This window comes from Ursus arctos, unplaced genomic scaffold, assembly GCF_023065955.2.
Source record: "Ursus arctos isolate Adak ecotype North America unplaced genomic scaffold, UrsArc2.0 scaffold_5, whole genome shotgun sequence".
In the NCBI taxonomy this organism is placed as follows: domain Eukaryota; kingdom Metazoa; phylum Chordata; class Mammalia; order Carnivora; family Ursidae; genus Ursus; species Ursus arctos.
The window spans coordinates 46,074,581-46,081,099 of NW_026623067.1; the positions used below are offsets into that span (position 1 = coordinate 46,074,581).

General features: G+C 41.5%; 1 non-coding gene across 1 annotated transcript; it reads left to right on the forward strand.

Moving 5' to 3' along the window:
- The first annotated feature begins 5,787 nt into the window (after nt 1-5,787).
- Nucleotides 5,788-5,923, forward strand: LOC113255433 (small nucleolar RNA SNORA42/SNORA80 family). Its single transcript, XR_003316305.1, has one exon. It is a non-coding gene; the product is annotated as a small nucleolar RNA SNORA42/SNORA80 family (small nucleolar RNA).
- The last annotated feature ends 596 nt before the right edge of the window (nt 5,924-6,519 follow it).

Genomic DNA, 6,519 nt, shown 5'->3' on the forward strand with positions numbered 1-6,519 from the left:
TTCATCAGACTTAACTTTCTATACCATTTCTGTACCTGGGATTTCAAATTAGGTTTGTTTTGCATCTGACACTTCAAGTTGGTCTTCTGCAGCCATGAGTCAAATATCTGCTGGCCACAGACACCAAGATCCCTACAAAACTCACACACAAAACAAGAGATTTGACCTTGTTCCAACTATTCCCTCTGCTCAAGGAGCATTTCTTGATCCCTACTCCAAGAAGTAATCCCTGGCTCCTCCAAATTTACACATGACTTTACCTGTGCTTCTCTACCTCAATTCCTACCTTCTGCTATGCTTATGAAGTAAAGACTTATCCTCTGAATAAACATCCTCAAGTAACCCAGACTGATCCATCTTTGAATTCCAGTAACTTCTAGATTGATGTCCTGATCCATGGTAATAAATAATCATGAATGATTGTGGTCTGATCATTACAGAAAATACTGGGCTCTTCTTTTGCTGTTCTTTTATTAATAGAACCTAATCTTGCACTTACTTTCTACTATTGGTAAACTATTAAGTAACACAAACTTAAAATCAGCAAAACCCTTTGCTTTGGGGCACCTGGCTGGCTCAGTTGGTGAAGCACGTGACTCTTGATCATGGGGTTGTGAGTTCAAGCCCCATGCTGGGTGTGGAGATTACTTAAAAATAAAATCTTTAAAAAAAAAGAACAAAAACCTTCACTTTTTTTTTTTTTTTAAGATTTTATTTATTTATTTGACAGACAGAGAGACAGCCAGCGAGAGAGAGAACACAAGCAGGGGGAGTGGGAGAGGAAGAGGCAGGCTCCCAGCAAGCAGGGAGCCCAATGCGGGGCTCGATCCCAGAACGCCAAGATCATGCCCTGACCCAAAGGAAAACGCTTAATGACTGAGCCACCCAGGCGCCCCAACCTTCGCTTTTTTAAAGCAGGTTCTAAGTCAAAGGAGACCTAGCATAGAAAAGAACCTGCTGACCTTTACAATTTAAGTAGATTTATTAATCCAGAACAAATTCTATCTTGTAAGACTCTATCATGTAGTCTGTGGAGGTCTTGATTCTACTATTCAACCTGTAATCCATTCCTCCAGCTTTTAGTCATCCGTCTATTTGGTAAGCATCTCTTCTATGTCTTCATGAAGGTGGATAATAGAAATATGACTATTTCATGAATCCTCATAAAACTACCAAAAAAACCCCAAACCTGTTCAAGCCAACAAGGGTTGATTAATCAGAGATATTTGACCACGGTTAATAATTAGCTAAGAATTGAACCCACATAATCCATTGTATTATTTTTCCACATCACATTTCCTAGACTCATCCAGATGAATATCGTGATTGTCTTTGTCACATGTCTCATTAAACCAAGAAATAACTATCAATAGCTTCCCTCTCTTCTACCAATCTCCTGTAAGGAAGAAAATGAGTTTACTTTGGCATGCCAGGCTCCTGATGAACCCAAGCTGGAGCCTACTGCCATATAAAAGGATTCCGTTTTGTTTAACAAAGCCCAGCATTCACACTCACCTGGCTCTTCCCTTGTCTCAGGGAAGGTATTACTCCTACAGGCACAGTACAACTTGGTGACTCACTCTGGGGAGGGAGTTTACTCTTGACAGCTAATCACAATCTGGCAGCATGACAGTAAAGTAAACCAAACTGACATAACTGAACTTCCTAGACTGCCCAACACTGAGAAATTCAGGGAGAAGGGTTGAATCTCACTCCTATTGTTTCCCAGTACCCGTACGTAGTTCCCAGAACTTCATAACACAAGACCAGCCCTTAAATAAGGTTACCTTCTCTGTTCACTATTTAATCACCAGTTCTTACTGAGGAAAAGTTCACTATCACTTGTGTAATATTCATTCCTAAGGTGTTCCTAAAATACAGGTCTTTATGGCATAGCTTTTGATAATATATTTCTCTGCCAGGAATTATTTTAGTAGATGGTAGCCAATAAATACTTGATTTTATTTCTTGCCTGACCTAAGTCCATTAGTTTTTGGGGTTGGGGGGTATTACATTTCAATTTGGAAATAGATTTTATCTATTCTGATTAAAAAGGTAATTTTTGAAAACATAATTATAATAGATCTGAGTATTCCCTAGCTCTCAGCTCTCCTTCCAGGCAGAGTTCATATTTCTATTAATTAATTTTTGCATATCGGAGGAATCTTTTTATTTAGGGCACATCGTACATTCCAATAACTTTCTAGAAACTCTAGGTTAAATTGGATTCTGTCCTTGCCGTCTATACTTTCTATAAGGAAATATAATATAAAATAATCCTATTTAATAACAGTTTTTGGGTGGGGCATGAAAAAGGAACAGAAATAAAGCTTGTAAGTAAAACTGAGTTTCTGTTAGGATCATTTCCAATACAAAATGGCATTTAACTAGCAGATCCTGGCATAACGTTTTCAACTTCCAAATGAAATACTTAAGAAGAAAGAAAATGAATACCAAGATCAAAAGAAAAAACTGATAATTAACCTATGGGCGGAAGCAAGGGGAAAACTCCACCAAGTGTAAGTCAGATGGAAACGGGAAAAGTTTAATCAATTGCTCCCTTCTCCTATGCCACTGCGGAAAATAGCAGCACTCGTGGGCCAGAACTCAGGCAGTAAAACCCTTCCTCTTGTCCTGAGTGAAGAAATAAAAGACCACAGGCAGTCTTCTGCCACGTGGTTTGATGAAGCCTTCTCTCCTGTCCTCCCTTCCTTCTGTTTCTAAAAACATTCAAATTCTGGGCAACCCTCTTGGGCTCCCCCCCCTTTGGGAGCTTTGTACTCTCAATAAACCTTGCTTTTGCCGCCCCCCCCCCAAAATAAATAAAAATAAACATTCGAATTCCATGATAAAAACTAAGCAGGAACTGGGGCAATCCTGGAGGTGTCATCGTCTCATGTGTAAACACAGTAGAGACACCAAGACAGGGAAAGCTATGAAAATAGAAGGTCTGGCAATCATAATTTTTCACAGAGCCCACCAGTCAGAGGGTGATAGAGATTGGGGGCAGGAAAAGACACATTCTCAGGCCAGGGGAGTCTCACTAGATGAAAACTCGCAAGAGGCTGGGAATGGGCTAGGAGCTGCCCGGCAGTTCAGCTATGGACCTGCGAAGGGAACACGCACGCTGAAACCCAAGGGCAGTAGTATGCCGGTGAATAGACTCTGACTACCCCACCACTACCACCACCATCCCTCCCCCATTCTGTAAGTATGTGCAAATTTCCATGGTGTTCACACTGCATCTCAGCCGTCAACATCACTGAACCACAGGCTAGGAAGAGAAGCACACAACCCTGAGTTGGAATAAGGTGGATCCATCACATGCCTTGGCAAGCACTAGATGTGGATGGATTTCTCTTCATTCTCGAATGAGGAAAGAGGAGCCTGTGAGAACAATGCTTCAGGGCAGAGGAAGGAGAAGAATGGTAATCACAGCCAGCCGGAATGGAGCACTGATTATTCTAAGTACTTTATACTTTACGAGAAACGTCTCATTTAATCTTCACAGCAACTCTATGCAGTAGGAGGTATTATCTTAATTTTAAGACAACAATCTCAAGTTTCGTGAGGTAAAGTAATATTCGCCCTGCTCATGCAGCTATGAAGTGGCAGATTTGGTCTTTGGACTGCTGAGTGGCAAAGCCGATACACTTAAACTCCAAGCTAAGCACAAAATAAACCTGCAATAAATGTCCTGATTTCTTGACTCATTATGATAAACTATTCATCTTCCTTATTAATTATTGTCGTTTTCACTTTGTTCTCTTCTGAATTAATGAGAGATTTACGTCCAGGACCTTTCAATTGCTCTTTCCTAATTTAGAATGACAAGAAGCCTCTGGGGGGAGGATTTTTTGTGGGTGGGGTGGGGTATGGGGTTGTAGGTGGGGTGGGAAATACTCAGAGAACAGGCGAACACGTGCCAGAATGCAACAGATAGAGTAGAGGCTGGGACCGATATTCCCAAACAAAACCAGCCAGTCGTCTACCAACATTTCAGTATTCTCCTAAATTCATGCCAGTCTTTTTCTTTGCTATCTTTCATCAGTGTTAACAGCCATATGGATTAGTCACCCACACTCTAGCTTCATGGTGACTTGATGCCTACAATGACCTTTATCCCATAACAGCTACCTCCTCCCATAGCCACACCTGGAGATCTTTGCACATCTACGTGCTCCACCTCTGATATATTGAATTCTAGTAAATTGCTCACTGACCACAACTTTCTAGCTCTCCCATATCTTACTCCTTCACCTGATCCTCAATCTAGTCAAGCCCCCAGGGACTGCCTCCTGAGTTTCCCACTAACTTTCCTACCCTTCCATCTTCTCTCCTTTTTTAACTCAGCCTAGAACCCGTGTTATCTGTTCAATCATTGTCTCATCAATGATCTCAGCACCTTTGCCCCTTTGCCTCCCATTATCCCTGTCTTCATCCATCCCTCCTCTCAGCCCTTGAATGCAAGTTGCTGAGAAAATCATGCAAATTCTCTAACCTCAGCTTATTCTTCCTCATAGCCCCACAGTCCTTTGGTAAATGCTTTATCATATTTTTCTCCTATTCCTCACAGAAGCTATTCCAACTATTACCACTTTCCTTGATTCCCCTGCCCTACAGATGTCTCTTGAACCTCAGAAGACCTTGACCATATTTCACAAATGCATTCTGCTGGAGGAGCTCTGCATACCTTGGAGCATCAGGACACTGCAGAGCCCACAGTCCATAAGCCCTTTTAGCAGGAACTTCAGTACCTCTTTATTGAAGACTCCATATTCCTGAATTGTCTGAAAGCCCTAGGGAATTACACAGTCTGCCTTCCACACCCAAGTAGAGATGGCTCTGGAGTTTGATCAGAACCCACTTCTTCCTGGCACATGTATTATTGACATGAAACTCCACTGCTGCCACCTCTCCTCCTGATGATCCTACAGGGGCTGTGTGGAATATTTAAGAGAGGGAAACTTTCCTCACACAGTATTAATCTCTTCCAAGCCTTCCCACTCTTAGGTACTCCAAGTTACAGACCTAAAGCAGAGAAAGTAGAAAAATGCTCTAGTCAGCCTTGATCAAATTGAATTCCAGATTGTACCAGAGATGCCATATGTTTCAATAACAGGAATCTTGGGCAGATGAGATGTTGATACAGACATTTTAAGGTTTCAAAACTCTGAGCTGGCCATTGCAGCTTGTTACAGAGATAAAGATCAAAGATGGACTCCATTAACCAGTCAGGTGTGTTGAGGACACTAAAAATGTAAACATTAGCCAGGTTGGGGTGAAGGTCCCTTCTTGACGGATTATGTTTCTTATCATGATGAAATTGATTTCTGGCAAATGTGCACTTAAGAAGTTCCACAGGTACATCTTGATTTTTAACTACAATGGTTTATTGCTATATTACCCTTAATTTTGAGACAATGATGCTTATCTTACTTATTTTGAGAAATTTTATTTCTTCATTGTTTGTTACAGGACGTTCAATTCGAATTTCTTCATCAACATTGTAACTGATCTTATTGCAATTAATTCAAACAAGCATAAAGGGATTGTCAGATCCTCTTGGAGTCAGGAAAAATACATCTATGTTCTTCTTTTCGTGGTTGTGGTTGTAAAATAAGCTGTGATTATATCAGAATCTTTTTTCCTGTATTTACTGTGAAAAAACATCAACCTACACAAAAGTAAAGTGAGCAATAAACTGCCATGTGCCCATCATCCTGATTGGACAATCATCAGGAAGTTGTCACAATTGTAGAAATGCTTTTAAAGGCTAGTGCAAGTGCACAGTGATGGATTGATGGCGAGCCTTTCTCTGTGGGCCTCTCATAGTGTACCCATGCCAGAGGAGCGTGCAGCCCTGAGCCACTGCCCAGCCTCCTCACTGGTGGGCTGCGAGCACTGAAGGGGGCTCAGGGTTAAAAAAAAAAAAAAGAAGAAGAAGAAGCCAATACACACATTTAGCTGTATATTTAGCAGTGCAAACTGGTCCTCTGAGCAGCTACCTCTCAGGTCCAAGGGCACTACAGCTCAGGCATCTACCACTGCGCAGTGACAGAGCTATTCTCTCCCCAGGGCACACCTCAGGGTGACTATTAGTACTTCAAATTTGAACTTTTCTTTATTTTTATGCTTCATTGGTTCTGTGGGTTTTTGAGCTTTTTTTAAGATTTATTTATTTCATTTGAGGCCAGGGGGGTGGGGCAGATGGAGAGAGAGAGTCCTAAGCAGACTCCTCTGACTGCAGAGCCGGAGCCAGAGGTGGGGCTCCATCTCATGACCTTGCGATCAGGACCTGAACCCAAACCAAGAGTCAGAAGCTTAACCGACTGCACCACCCAAGCACCTCAGTTCTGTGAGGTTTTAAAAATTACTACATAAATAGTACGCACACATTGTATTCCATCAAACACTACGTGGGAGTTATTACCATTTTTTTCTTTTTTGAAAGAGCTCAGTCTCTTCTTAACTCTGAGGTGACTGCTGTTCACATGAACAGGTTGATTTGAATCATTC